Source organism: Urocitellus parryii, chromosome 4, assembly GCF_045843805.1.
Source record: "Urocitellus parryii isolate mUroPar1 chromosome 4, mUroPar1.hap1, whole genome shotgun sequence".
Classification (NCBI taxonomy): Eukaryota; Metazoa; Chordata; class Mammalia; order Rodentia; family Sciuridae; genus Urocitellus; species Urocitellus parryii.
Genome location: NC_135534.1, coordinates 119441904 through 119457335, shown reverse-complemented (window position 1 = coordinate 119457335; position 15432 = coordinate 119441904). Strand labels below are relative to the sequence as shown.

At 40.4% G+C, this 15432-nt stretch overlaps 1 protein-coding gene across 4 annotated transcripts in view; it reads left to right on the top strand.

Moving 5' to 3' along the window:
- The window catches only part of Opcml (opioid binding protein/cell adhesion molecule like), a 524845-nt gene that overhangs the window by 462413 nt on the left and 47000 nt on the right, over positions 1-15432 (top strand). The window lies entirely within an intron of this gene.

The window sequence follows — 15432 nt, the reverse complement described above, 5'->3', positions numbered from 1 at the left end:
GGTGTCCTATTGAGGAATTTGGAGCCCGATCCCACAGCGTGTAGATCATAACCAACTTTTTCTTCTATCAGATGCCGTGTCTCTGATTTAATATCAAGCTCCTTGATCCATTTTGAGTTAACTTTTGTGCACGGCGAGAGATAGGGATTCAGATTCATTTTGGTGCAAATGGATTTCCAGTTTTCCCAGCACCATTTGTTGAAGATGCTATCCTTCCTCCATTGCATGCTTTTAGCCCCTTTATCAAAAATAAGATAGTTGTAGTTTTGTGGATTGGTTACTGTGTCCTCTATTCTGTACCATTGGTCCACCCGCCTGTTTTGGTACCAGTACCATGCTGTTTTTGTTACTATTGCTCTGTAGTATAGCTTGAAGTCTGGTATCGCTATACCGCCTGATTCACACTTCCTGCTTAGTATTGTTTTTGCTATTCTGGGTCTTTTATTATTCCATATGAATTTCATGATTCTTTTATCTATTTCTACAAGATATGCTGTTGGGATTTTGATTGGCATTGCATTGAACTTATAGAGAACTTTTGGTAATATCGCCATTTTGATGATGTTAGTTCTGCCTATCCATGAGCAGGGTATGTTTTTCCATCTTCTAAGGTCTTCTTCTATGTCTTTCTTTAGGGTTCTGTAATTTTCATTGTATAAATCTTTCACCTCTTTAGTTAGGTTGATTCCCAAGTATTTTATTTTTTGGGGGGATATTGTGAATGGAGTAGTTGTCCTCATTTCCGTTTCAGAGGATTTGTCGCTCATATACAGGAACGCCTTTGATTTATGCGTGTTGATCTTATATCCTGCCACTTTGCTGAATTCATTTATTAGCTCTAATAGCTTCTTTGTAGACCCTTTTGGGTCTGTTAGGTATAGAATCATATCATCTGCAAATAGTGATAATTTAAGTTCTTCTTTTCCTATTTTTATGCCTTTAATTTCTTTTGACTGTCTAATTGCTCTGGCCAGTGTTTCGAGGACTATGTTGAACAGAAGTGGTGAGAGAGGGCATCCCTGTCTTGTACCAGATCTTAGAGGGAATGCCTTCAATTTTTCTCCATTCAGAATGATGCTGGCCTGTGGCTTATCATAGATTGCTTTTACAATGTTGAGGTATGATCCTGTTATCCCTAATTTTTCTAGCGTTTTGAACATAAAGGGATGCTGTACTTTGTCGAATGCTTTTTCTGCATCTATTGAGATGATCATATGGTTCTTATTTTTAAGTCTATTGATGTGGTGAATAACATTTATTGATTTCCGTATATTAAACCAGCCTTGCATCCCAGGGATGAATCCTACTTGATCATGATGTATAATTTTTTTGATATGTATTTGAATCCGATTCGCCAGAATTTTATTGAGGATTTTTGCGTCAAGGTTCATTAGAGATATTGGTCTGTAGTTTTCCTTCTTTGATGTGTCTTTGTCTGGTTTCGGAATCAGGGTGATGTTGGCGTCGTAGAATGAATTTGGAAGTTCTCCCTCTTTTTCTATTTCCTGAAATAGCTTGAAAAGTATTGGTGTTAGTTCCTCTTTAAAGGTTTTGTAAAACTCTGCTGTATACCCATCCGGTCCTGGGCTTTTCTTAGTTGGTAGTCTTTTGATGGTTTCTTCTATTTCCTCTATTGTTATTGGTCTGTTTAGGTTGTCTATATCCTCCTGGCTCAATCTGGGCAGATCATAGGACTCAAGGAATTTATCTATGCCTTCACTATCTTCTATTTTATTGGAGTATAAGGATTCAAAGTAATTTCTGATTATCTTCTGTATTTCTGAAGTGTCTGTTGTGATATTGCCTTTTTCATCCCGTATGCTAGTAATTTGGGTTCTCTCTCTTCTTCTCTTCGTTAGCATGGCTAAGGGTCTGTCAATTTTATTTATTTTTTCAAAGAACCAGCTTTTAGTTTTGTCAATTTTTTCAATTGTTTCTTTTGTTTCAATTTCATTAATTTCAGCTCTGATTTTAATTATTTCTTGCCTTCTACTTCTTTTGCTGTTGTTTTGCTCTTCTTTTTCTAGGATTTTGAGATGAAGTATGAGATCATTTATTTGTTGGTTTTTTCTTTTTTTGAGGAATGAACTCCAAGCAATGAATTTTCCTCTTAGAACTGCTTTCAATGTGTCCCATAGATTCCGATATGTTGTGTCTGTGTTTTCATTTAACTCTAGGAATTTTTTAATTTCCTCCTTGATGTCTTCTAAAACCCATTGATCACTCAGCAACCTATTGTTCATTCTCCAGGTGATGCTTGCTTTTTCCTTTCTTCTTTTATCATTGATTTTCAGTTTCATTCCATTATGATCAGATAAGATGCATGGTATTATCTCTACCCCTTTGTATTGTCTAAGAGTTGCCCTGTGACATAGTATATGGTCTATTTTTGAGAAGGTTCCATGTGCTGCTGAGAAAAAAGTGTAGCTACTTGATGTTGGGTGGTATAGTCTATATATGTCAATTAAGTCTAGGTTATTAATTGTGTTATTGAGTTCTATAGTTTCCTTATTTAACTTTTGTTTGGAAGATCTGTCCAGTGGTGAGAGAGGTGTGTTGAAGTCTCCCATGATTATTGTATGTTGGTCTATTAGACTCTTGAACTTGAGAAGAGTTTGCTTGATGAATACAGCTGCACCATTATTTGGGGCATATATATTTATGATTGTTATGTCTTGTTGGTGTATGGTTCCCTTGAGCAGTATGAAGTGTCCTTCTATATCCCTTTTGATTAGCTTTGGCTTGAAATCTATTTTATTAGATATGAGTATGGACACTCCTGCTTGTTTCCGCGGTCCATATGAGTGATATGATTTTTCCCAACCTTTCACCTTCAGTCTATGTATATCTTTTCCTATCAAATGCGTCTCCTGTAGACAGCATATTGTTGGGTCTTGTTTTTTGATCCATTCTACTAGCCTGTGTCTCTTAATTGGTGAGTTTAAGCCATTAACATTTAGGGTTATTATTGAGATATGGTTTGTTCTTCTATCCATATTTGTTTATTGATGTTACTAAACCTGATTTGTTATCCTCTATGACTACTTTCCCCCCTTTACTGTCCTACCTCCCATTGTTGGTTTTCAATGTTGTTTTCCATTTCCTCTTCCTGTAATGTTTTGCCAAGGATTTTTTGAAGAGATGGTTTTCTAGCTGCGAATTCTTTTAACTTTTGTTTATTGTGGAAGGTTTTAATTTCATCTTCTAACCTGAAGCTTAATTTCGCCGGATACACGATTCTTGGTTGGAGCCCATTGTCTTTCAGTGTTTGAAATATGTTATTCCAGGATCTTCTAGCTTTCAGAGTCTGTGTTGAGAGATCAGCTGTTATCCTGATTGGTTTACCCCTAAATGTAATCTGCTTTCTTTCTCTTGCAGCTTTTAAAATTCTCTCCTTATTCTGTATGTTGGACATCTTCATTATAATGTGTCTAGGTGTGGATCTCTTATGATTTTGCACATTCGGCGTCCTGTAGGCTTCTAGGATTTGGGATTCTGTCTCAATCTTCAATTCTGGGAAGTTTTCTCGTATTATTTCACTGAATAGACTGTTTATTCCTTTGGAATGGAGCTCTGTGCCTTCCTGTATCCCAATGACTCTTAAATTTGGTCTTTTGATATTGTCCCATAATTCTTGGATGTTCTGCTCATGGTTTCTTAGCAGACTTGCTGAGCTGTCTATGTTCTTTCCAGTTGAAATACTTTGTCTTCATTGTCTGATGTTCTCTCTTCTAAGTGATCTACTCTGCTGGTAGTATTCTCAATTGAGTTTTTAAGTTGGTTTATTGTTTCCTGCATTTCTAGAATTTCAATTTGTTTGTTTTTTATTACCTCTATCTCCCTGTGAAATTGATCTTTGACTTCCTGGATTTGTTTGTCAATGTGATCTTTCATTGTCTGATTTTGCTGTCTCATGTCTTCCTTGAGACTCCAGATCATCTGAAGCATATATATCCTGAACTCTTTATCTGATATTCCATCTGTTGCAGCTATTACCTCTTCTAAAGTTGAGTTGACCTGCATTGCTTGTGGTCCTTTCTTTCCTTGTCTTTTCATACTGCCCGCGTTTCTTTCTGCTTGGTGCAACTGTTGTGTTTTGAAATTTACCCCATATTTATTTATGTTGCTCTTGTATACTTGAAAAGTCTCCCTTGCAGGTGCGGGCGGCGGCTGTGCCCCTACTCCAATTGGGGTGACGTGTCTATCACGCTGGCGGCTCTCTGGGCCTGTTCCGGGAGTGGAAGGCGGCTCTGCTCTGTCCCTATTCCAATTGGGGTGTCGTGACTACAATGCTGGCAGATCGCTGGGCCTCTTCCGGGCGTGGGCGGTGGGCTTGGCTGGTGGGATTCCACCTAATGGCAGTCCCTAACCTCCCTGCTTGCTAATTAATGGCTTCTCTGAGGCGCCACGCCTTCTGTAGCTGCGGGGCAGGCCGCGGAAATCAGTTGGCCTGGATCTCCGGGGTCCTGCTGCTGGCTGTTTTGATGTTACAAGCTGTTGGAGAGTGGTGGTGTATTCTTCAGCTTTCCCGGATGGTGGCCACTGACTGCCTGGATGGAGTGTCCGCTGTTTTGATGTTGCACTCTGAAGGAGAGTGGCGGTGTATCCTTCAGCTTTCCCGGATGGTGGCCGCTGACTGGCTCGGCGGAGTGTCCACTGTGGGGGATGGGACTGTACCGCTTCCTTCCCCTTCTGAGAACCCGTGCTCGGCCCAAGGGTCCGTGTGGGCTTGGCTGGTGGGATTCCACCTAATGGCCTTCCCTAACCTCCCTGCTTGCCAATTAATGGCTTCACTGAGGCGCCACGCCTTCTGTAGCCGCAGGGCAGGCCACGCGAATCAGTTGGCCTGGCTCTCCGGGCCCTGCTGCAGGCTGCTGGGATCCCTGGCACTCTATCACTTTGATTTTTTCTGCTTGCCCCTCCCCCAGCGCTGGCTAGCCAGGTTTCCTTTTGGCTGCTACTGGGAGGAGGGGTTGGAGGTCAGGTGTCTCTGGTTTCCCCCTAGCCTGTATGGAGGCTCAGCTTGATACTCCCTCTCCCGGCAAGCCTAGGAGAGATTTTATGCGAATTCCCGCTGTCTGGGGGGTGAGCTGAATGACACCGACCTGTTTTGATGTCGCACTCTGAAGGAGAGTGGCGGTGTATCCTTCAGCTTTCCCGGATGGTGGCCGCTGACTGGCTCGGCGGAGTGTCCGCTGTGGGGGATGGGACTGTACCGCTTCCTTCCCCTTCTGAGAACCCGTGCTCGGCCCAAGGGTCCGTGTGGGCTTGGCTGGTGGGATTCCACCTAATGGCCTTCCCTAACCTCCCTGCTTGCCAATTAATGGCTTCACTGAGGCGCCACGCCTTCTGTAGCCGCAGGGCAGGCCACGCGAATCAGTTGGCCTGGCTCTCCGGGCCCTGCTGCAGGCTGCTGGGATCCCTGGCACTCTATCACTTTCCAATGGGCCTTTAAATGCAACATCAATTAACCTTAAAAACCAAGGAGTAAAGACAACCAAAGTTAATAACTTTACTGGGTGCTGCCAGTATCATTTTGGTGATAAGTATGACAATTGTCAGTGATTATGTAGCAAGTCACTAAATGAAGAAATGAAGGATCAGCACAGACATGGTTCATAATAAGTTGAGAATTGATGAACAGTTATGTATTTTGGTTTTCCAGTTTTAAGAACTTCATTCCCCCCAATGATGCTCTCAGATTCTCTACATGGACTAACAAGAATTTTGATGCAAATGACTCTTTGGAACATACTTGTTAAAATGGAGTTTGCATGTCTTCTTCTCTGTCTCTTCTTGCTACTCATTTTTTTTTTCTCATCTTATTCTCCTCCTTATACATCCCATTTATCAGGAACTTCTTGTGTATCTCTCTGTTTTGTGCTTTCATTTGCATTATTGATTTAATGATTTTCTAACTTAAAGGTAGGAATGGTAATTTTAACCCATTTTACAAGTTGAAAATTTGAATTTTTATATAATAATGCAGAGTTTAAACTTAGAATAATTAGGGTTTTTGGTTTTTAGTACCTGGAATTGAATCCAGAGGCACTATAATACTGAGATATATCCCCAGTCCTTTTCATTTTTTTTTTATTTTGAATCAGGGCCTCTTTAAGGTGCTTAGAGCTTGGCTGAGTTGCTGAGGCTAACTTCCAACTGCTGATCCTCCTGCCTTAGTCTCTGGAGTTGCTGGGGTTACACAGGTATGCACAACTGCACCTGAGGAAGAATTGGATTTGATCATAGGGCTTCTTGATCACAGAGACAAACTTATTATATACCATGTTATAACACTTCACCATGCCTTGACCTTCACTTCAGTGTAGATAATGTTGTGATATATACACAACCAGACCTTCCACACTTTCTGGATTTCTACTTTCCTTAAAGTCTTCAGTTTTAACTATCTACCATTATTATTTCTTTTTTTTTTCCTTTAAAACCCTACATATTTAAAAATGAACAAAGCAATCTCTCAGTAAATATTGTTTTATTATTATCTCAGAAATAAATGTATAAATTTGATAGAAGATTTGAATTTTAGAAATGTTTTCATCTATAATTCCAAACTTTTCCAAGTGAATTCTCTACATAACCTAAGAGTTCACAATTAAAAGGAAAACAATAGAGTGATTTTTCCCAAAACCAAAGTTAAGTTTATCACAACAGGCATGCTCTCCCCTAAAAGCAGACTCTCAGGATTTCAACAAGACTGATAACCTCCTCACTCCTGCCTGAAGCCTTTGTCCTAACATTTCATGCCCTCATTTGGTCTGAGAGGAGAGAGGACATTGGCTGTCACTCTGCCAGAGGAAGAGATTCTCTGTGGATATGATACATGCTCCATCTGCACCTGCCCTTAGGCATGCAGACTCTCTGGGGACAAGAGTAAATAGCAAGGAGCAAAGTATGGATCAAGGACCTTGAGGATGGCATCTGGGGATTTGGCTTCAAGTGCCATCTTGGGCAGGTTATTCTGGTGCTCAATATCTTCATTTGAAAGCTAAGGGTTTGATCTCCAACTGTGGACTTCAACCCAAGAGGTTGGAGTGCCCCAGGAATCCACAGAGTTGGTCATGAGAACCCATCCATTACTTTCAGTGTTTGAAAAGCTTACCAAAGTCTGTGGTGGCCCATTTACATACTTTTTTTAGTAAAAATATATCAATTCAGCATAACGAAGACTTAGATTAAAAAGATATCTGCACTCAATTAAAAGTGTTATAATACAATTTGTTTGGTATACAAAATATTTCTTAAAAAAATGGGATTCATGGGGGTAACTCTTTTTAAAGGTTACTTAATGCTGGAAAGACTGAAAATGCTGTATTGTTTCTTAGGTCCTCTCAAGTTATTTATTTATTAGTTTTAGGTGGACACAATACCTTTATTTTATTTTTATGTGGAGCTGAGGATCAAACCCAGTGCCTCATGTATGCTATGAGAGTACTCTACCACTGAATCACAACCACAGCCCCTCCTCTCAAGTTTAAGAACATGATTTTTTTATTTTAAATTTACTTCTAAGTGTAATGTGCATGGTAAAAGCCTGAGTGGGTGTGTATGTATTACATATACAGTCACTTAACCAAGGTGATGTATTTCAAGTTTTCTTGGCATTGTACAAACATTGAACTTACACAAAACCTAGATGGCTACATTGTCACAAGAAGATATGCTTGTATGGGAATTCTGTCACATAGGAGACCCTTCTTTAACTGAAATGTTATTATGTAACACGTAACTCTATAGTTGATAGATCTGGACAATTCACCGTTCTCTAAAACTTCATAACAATTCTTTGAGGTAGATACTCTTAGCATCCCCATTTTACAGATGAGAAAGCTGAGGCCCAGAAAGGTTAGGGCATTTATACAGGGCTACACAGATTGATTTGTGTGCATGTCATTCGATTGTGAATTTATATAAACAAGAATTTCTGTATATCTATCTGCTATTCATAGGTATGCTGGAGACAACACAGGTTTCTGCATTGAGGTGGAGCAGTTTCATGAGAATTCAGCACTCACCCAAGGTGTGGCACAGTACCACTTAGGGAGTGTGTAGTCTTTCTCCCTGGAGGGAGGTGTGTTAGTTTGCTTGGGCTGTCATAGCAAAATACACAGATTGGGTGACTTAAACAACAGAAATGTATTTTCTCATAGCTCTGGAACCTGAAGTCCAAAATCAAGGTGTTAGCAGATTTTGTTTCTCTGGAAGCCTCTCTCTTTAGCTTGCAGGTGGCAGCCTTCTCACTGTGTCCTCATATGGCCACTCCTTTATGTGTGTGGGTGTCTGTGATCTCATCTCCTCTCTTTAAAAGGATGCTAGTCAGATCAGATTAGTGCTCATCCTAACAGCCTCATTTTATCCAAATCACCTCTTAAAGATCCTGTCTACAAACAACAGTGACTCTGATGTACTGAGGGTATGAATTTTAACATGGGAACTTTGGTGGGGGGATGCAATTCAGCCCATAGCAGGAGGTTAATGAATTTCTCTAGTGTGTTCTCCAGAGCTATATGTATAGGACAAATTTCAATACCCCTCCAAGTAACATCTTTGTTTTAGTAAACTCAGTAACTCAGTAAAATACAATAACAGAAACGCAGAAGTAAACTAACCACATAGCTCTAGAGCATTTGGTAGACCCTTTCTGAGCTTCTACACAAAACCCTCCAAAACCCATCCTTTGTTTTAACTCCACAGATTCTGTTGTGTCTCAGGCAGCAACCTCACAAGCAGGTGGGAAGCAGGGAATAAGAAAGACCCGAAGGTCCAGAGCTCATGAAATACACCAGCAACATGGCAAACAAATTTTTCATCATGGTGGCAGAAGGACCTCTGCAGCTGCAAGCTAAAACAGACAGGGCTGGAACCAAGCCCAGCGGGACAGTTACTGTGCACTCAGGCAGCACATTCCTCTTAGACAGGTGGCCACAAAGCCAAGGTGCCAAGAAAGACTGTCCATTTTTTCCATCAGTAGCTGCAATAAAGTCCAGGACTTCAGAGGAGAACCCGTGGAACCTAGGCTAGTGTCCTTGTTGCAATATAACAAACATGCTGAGGCTCAAGGTGGAGTACCCCTGCATCCTGTGGACACGAGTATAAACAGGGGATTGATATATGAAACCAAAATATAGCAACAAACTATAGCAAAGATCAGTTCAGAAAGGGAGGATAGGGGTCACGTGCCATTTTTATAGGTAGAAAGGCTTAGAGGGTGCTTGCTTGATGTTGCTGCTGAGCACATCTGAATTAAGTAAGGACCGACAAGGACATCCCAGGGGGCCACTGAGACCTGGCTCATAATTTGACTTTACTATTTCCTATCCCCTGGGCTCTATGCTCTCCTTTGAGGCCAACTTCTTCTTCTTGTGATCTTTCCATGACCACAGGTTCCAGAATGCATCCTGCTCTGGTGTCTTCTCACTGAAAATTATAAACAGGATAAATACTGGGTCAAGGAATTAACTCTAGGGAGTAAAGCTGCAAAGGCAAAAGGCAGGCCATCGAAGCAAATCGGTCATTTTCCATTGCTAATGTTTCTGACTTCATGATTATGATTCTGTGAATATGATTATTGATGCATATTCAGTCTGCCTGCTGGTAAATGTAGGGCAGTCATTCCTTCATGTGACACCAACAGGGCCCTCTCCCTCACCTGAAGTCATCTGTCTCTCCCATACTTCCTGTCACTTGTTCCAGGGATGACTCAACCATACATCTGAGGTTTGGCAAGTGTACTGCTGGTTCCTGCTGGCTAATTGGCCTTGGGTTGCAGAGTGTTGGTGGTTTCTTCTCCCAACATAGGGCACTGTTTGGACTTCCACCTCTGCAGGGATTTTGGATCCCCTTATAAATCTGTTCCTTACTGTACTAATGGATTATGAATCTTGACTTTGGTGATGAATGAGAAGTACCTGCTCTCAGAATCTAAACTCCTTATCAGGTTCCTAATTCTATGCCCATCCAAGACCACTACATCCCATCTTCCTGAGCAGCACCAGTAGGGAGGATTTGGATCACTGACCAAGTTCCTTTAGGATTTGCTCTTTAAAATCTGTGGAATCAAGGCCCCCCCTGCCTCGCTTGTAGATTGGGTCTGTCCTATAAAGAGTACCCTAAAGATGGAGTTTCTATGTCTGTGGTTATTTCAGGACTCTTTTCTCACATTTAAATCTAATTTCTTCCTTTGCATGAATTTTTAGAAACTCACAAATTAATTTGTATAAAGCTGTTCATTGACTGGGAATCCTGCCCCTAGGAATAGCTTTGAGGACGGTCATTTATTTGGCTGTGACTGTTTGGCACCTCTTTTTCTTGATGGAGGGTTGACTGCTTTGAATTAGAAGTTTTCATTGCTATGCATTAAACAGCTGTTCTCTCTTACCAGATGCTTTAATATGGTTCCTCTATCAAGCCCAGTGAGTGAGTTCTCTAGCTTGCAGTTCAGAGAAGCAATCTAATAGCTTAAGGATCCATGGAAAGAGTTCTTCGGTGGCTTAGGGTAGATCTTCTTGTGTTAATGTTCAGAGCATAAAGGTCATTTTTAAATGACTTTGATTGGAGACTGTTGATTCACTTGCTGGCCTGTTGATTTGATGAGACTCAGATGTCAGCAAAACCCTTTGAGGTCCTGAGACAAAATGCCATTGGGCCCAGGTTTCTCTGTCTTTGTCGAGATGATGAATGGGCCACTGTTGCCGAGGCTGTGGGTACGAGTGAGATGGTTCAGTGCAAGTTCCAGTGCTCCACACAGCTCCTGCTGCTGGCAGCAAACTTCCATGTATTCCATTTATCTGAAGTCTTGGCCAAGCTGCATGCTGCTTTGACCTAGTTACCATGGAGAACTTGTACATCCTTGGCTTCCTTGCTGCTTTTACAGGCAGAATTACAGAAGAGAATGTCTTTGCTGCTAGGAAATATAAATATTGTGGAGAGATGCTCATTTTCTCCCTCTATGATGATTATTACCAAAGATATGCAAGAAGACTTCATTACAGAGCATTGTCCTTCATAATGAGCGCTTGGTAGGCTTTTCCAGGGATGGATAAGCCTGCTAGAAATGGATTGTGTTAACCCTTGGCTATCTACTAGATAGACCTAAAGTAAGTTATTTAATCAACAGAGGTTCCCCCACCCCAACTTTGTAGAGCTTAGTATGTGCTAGGCACTGGGAATACAGAGGCAAATAAGATACTGGCCTTGCCTTAGATGATTATACAATCAAGAAGCAAAAGATAAAAATCCAAATAAATAACAATTTAAAAATGTTGCAGTGGACTCCTGTACCAAATGAAAAGAGGCATAAACATAGTCAGGGGTCATGGTCATACATCCACACATGCAGACACACACACACACACACACACACACACACACACACGAGTTATATATTAGTCAGGAAGACTTCCTAAAAGAGGCATCCCCAGCTGAGTCTTGAATGTGGAGTTCCCATTCAGTGGCATGGCCTCCCCAGCTGTAAGACAGCCTGAATTGCTGAGTGTTTTCATTTGAGTCTTTGGCTTCCTGAATAAAATCAGGGTTTGCTTAGATAGGGCCTGATAATCAACTTCCAGGATGGAGTGATCTTCAACTCCTAATAATCATGCTCTTGTGAATCTCTTCCCATACTGAATAAGCTGGGCTGTGAGACCAGTAGGATACAATGGCAGGAATGGTGGGTGCCTGTCAAGGCTGGGTCCTATGCACATAGTAGATTCTGACTCAATCTTTTGTTGTAAGAACAACTAAGCACCCTTATACAGAGAGCCAGATAGAGTGGAACCAATTTCTAGTCATGTGAGTGGCCAGTTTCAGTAGTCATCCAGCCCTGGTCAAGCCTTCAGATGATTACAGCCCCAGCTGCATTTGAATACAACCTTAAGACCACAGAGCCCTCAACCCTCAACCAAGTCACTCCCAAATTCCTAAGATCCCCGACATCATGAGAGACAATAAATTACTATTGTTGTTTTAGGAGACTAAATTTGGGGTTATGCAGCTATCAATAACTGAATAATAAGGATAGAAATATGTTTTTTACTCACATTTCCAGTGTGTCATAGACCAAGTGTTGCACCTGCTGCCAATGTCCCTCCTCCCAATAGTGCTTCTGGGCTTCATTTCTTTGCTACTCTGCTGAATGTTCTTGTACCAAAATCAGTATTGAACAATGAGTCACAAATCCATTGTCCTCCTTTCCAGTTCTCATTTTACTTCAAATAGTTGATCATGTTCTTCTTTTTGAGCCACTCTTTTCTTGACCTTCAATTGTTATAAGTTTCTTCCTAGATTTCAAGAGCTCTGTTTCAGTCCCAGATGTTTTTTTTTTTCTTTTCATATGCTAAATGTCAAGTCATTGGAGAGTAAAGTTCTGGAACACCTTTTCCTTTCTATGTACCTTTTAATGAAAGATCTCAAACAGTCCTCCAGTTTAAATACAAACAATGTGATATCTGAGAGGCAATTGAGTAGAGTGGTTAAGAGCATGCACTTAGGAGGGAGAAAATCTGTTTCAGCCCCGAGAGAGCTTTCACTTGATGTTGGGATGACCTTGGGAAAATTACTTAATTACATATCCTATAGTTAGGATAACAATAGTACTTATTAATACATTTAAAGGGCACCCAATAAACATGTGTGGCTCATAGCATTGCTACTACTTTCACTACTGTTATCAATGTTCTACAAACTTAAATGCACACACACACACACACACACACACACACAGAGGAACCTGAGCTTGGCCAGCTCTGTTGTGATCTCAAAAAACTTTTCTCTGGTAGCCATCTATTGCTTATCCTCATAACAGGGCCTTGGCATATGCTGTATCCTCTACCTGTGATGTCCTCCCTGTAACTGCACATGGCTGTTCCCTTCTTGACCATCAGAGTCAACTCCCATGATCTTCCCATCTACAGTAATACCCAGTCATTGTCTAACACATCACTTTGTTTTACTTACATCATCATGATTTTATTTTAGTTTCCTTATGTTTTAAAAATATTTTTCTTTATTTTGCTTCAAAATTTCCCTAATAGATCCTAAATTCTATATGAATAAGGGCCTTATATCTCTATTGATTTGTGCATCTCTAGCATAAATGGAGCTCAGAAAACAGTAAGTGCTCATTCTGTTTTCTTTTTAATGATTAAAAACCAATAAAACAAAAAATCATAATTGGATCTCACTGGTTGGGGTGATAATTACTTTCAATAAAATGTAGAAGACAAGGTATAATGAGGACAAGAGTGTAACCCTGGACATCTTGCATGGGGTGTGCCTGTGGGCATTTGGTTGTGACTGGGAGGGAATGCAGTTAGATCCATGTTGCTAGAGTGTAGAAGAGTTCTGGGAGGCACATGTAATTTCAAGATCCATTATAAATAGTCCAACTCAGTGTGACACTGCTCCCTAACACTAGCCCCCAGGAAAAGAGAGAGTCATTTTTCCTTGAGTCTGTGCAGCAGATTCCATAATCCAAAGTGTTCTCTTAATTACTCACTTACAACATAAAGTAATGTTTCGGCAAATAGATTAACCTGAAACTACTTTAATCAATGCTACTTTGTGATACTTAGGAGGTTGTCTTATACAATCAATTTCTTTAAAAAAATAGTTTAAAGATTTTAACATTGACTTAATAATTATTTTTGTAGCTGTGGTCAAACCACTGCAAATGTTTGATATCATTGCAATGTGACTTTTTAGCAATGATTTTAAAAATCAACACAGTTAAATTAAGTACAAATCACAAATCTATAGAGTCCTGTAAAAAGAAAAATAACATTTTATGCAAAAAGGTACTAGTGGTTTAGTGTATAATTTTAATTATAGCATCATTGGAAGATGATGGAGCATAATAGAAAATCATAATAGAACATGATCTTACAATTAGTTCAAACATCGAGGGAAAGAAAGGTATGTACTACTAAAGGGGAATTTGCAGTTTAAGGAGTTGTTTCTAGTGATATAAAGGTGTCTGGCATCTATAAGGTTGAAAAACAACAACAACAAAAAACAACCAGGAAAGAGTGAGCAATTTAAAGATGAAAGAAGGCTATTAGATGAGCAACCAGAAAGAATGGGAAACTGGGGAGATCAGTTCTGTCCACAGGAAGGGGGCACATTCTATGAACCAGTAGGTGGTAAGATCAGGTGCAAATGTAGATTTATAACTGTGGAGTCAAAAGGCAAAGGGATGACTCTGGAATCCTCACATTTATCTAATCCACCTTCCCTGTCCTTCATGCTAGGTACCTCACCCTAGAGTAGCCAGCACTCCCTCTTTTAGAAGCAGGTGGATGAATGGATGGAAAAGACTAAATTTTGCATTTTAAAATTCTTGATTCTCACTTAGTTACAAGATGTGTGAAAGGCTATGATTTCAACTAATGTGAAAGAACTTGGCTCCCTTTCCTCCTGACCCAGAAACCCCTTTCTCACAGTGTTGCCTTGGGGAGCAGGAGGAGAAAGTTCATTTCCCCACTCAGTATCCTCCCGTGAGCATCTTCTTTACGGCTGCCTGGGCTTAAATGTGCCAGCCTATTTCACGAGAGTGTTAAGCTCCATCTCCAAATCCATTTTGAACTCTAGTGTTTTAAATGTGTATAAACACTTGACTCATATGATGCCTTTAAATAATAAAACAAGGTGGAATATAATTAAGGGGCAAAATGAGTTGTACAGACAATTTGTGCTGTGAGCAAGTCTTTTTAAGTTGACTAATGTGACATTGTTCTCCAGGAAGAGAATACTTCAGCATTTTATTTTCAGAATTACCCTGATTCAAATTAGGTCACAGGAGGCTGAGGGAGGAGGATTGGAAAAGTCCCAGAGCATCTCTCAGGTGATATAAACTCTTGATTTTCTTTGTAATCCCACTGAAAGAAGAAGAAGGGCCAAAGCTACAGAGCTTTGCAAGCCAAGGACAATTCTGCCTCTGTCCAAGCACCATCCCTGCTTGCAGAACAATGAGTCTTCAGGCCAGTGGAAGAGTCTGTTATCAGCCTGCAGCAGGCTGAGAAATAATCTCTAGCCACTAGCAACAATGGGTGCCATATCTCAGGCCAGGTAATGAGGAGTCTTTAAACTCCATCAGTTCAATTTTATTATCCTTTAGTTTTACACTTCTCAGCCCAAGAATAGTCTTATCTTTTCCTTTTTGTTGTTGTGTGCAGCCCTCTCCCTCTCCACAAAGGAAAAGATATTAGGTGGCCTTTTCCTTCCATTTTCAAATTTGAAGCTACATTATTATAATGAACCTCTATAAAAATATACAAATGTGCATGAAAAAGTAAAATTACCTGCCTCAGTTTATTTTGTTCAATATGTGGTCCAAAACAGATGAATGCATGCTAGTTACATATTAATGATATAGACTCTGTGCCAGCCCTGGGTGCTGATTGGGGTCATAGTCTCCAA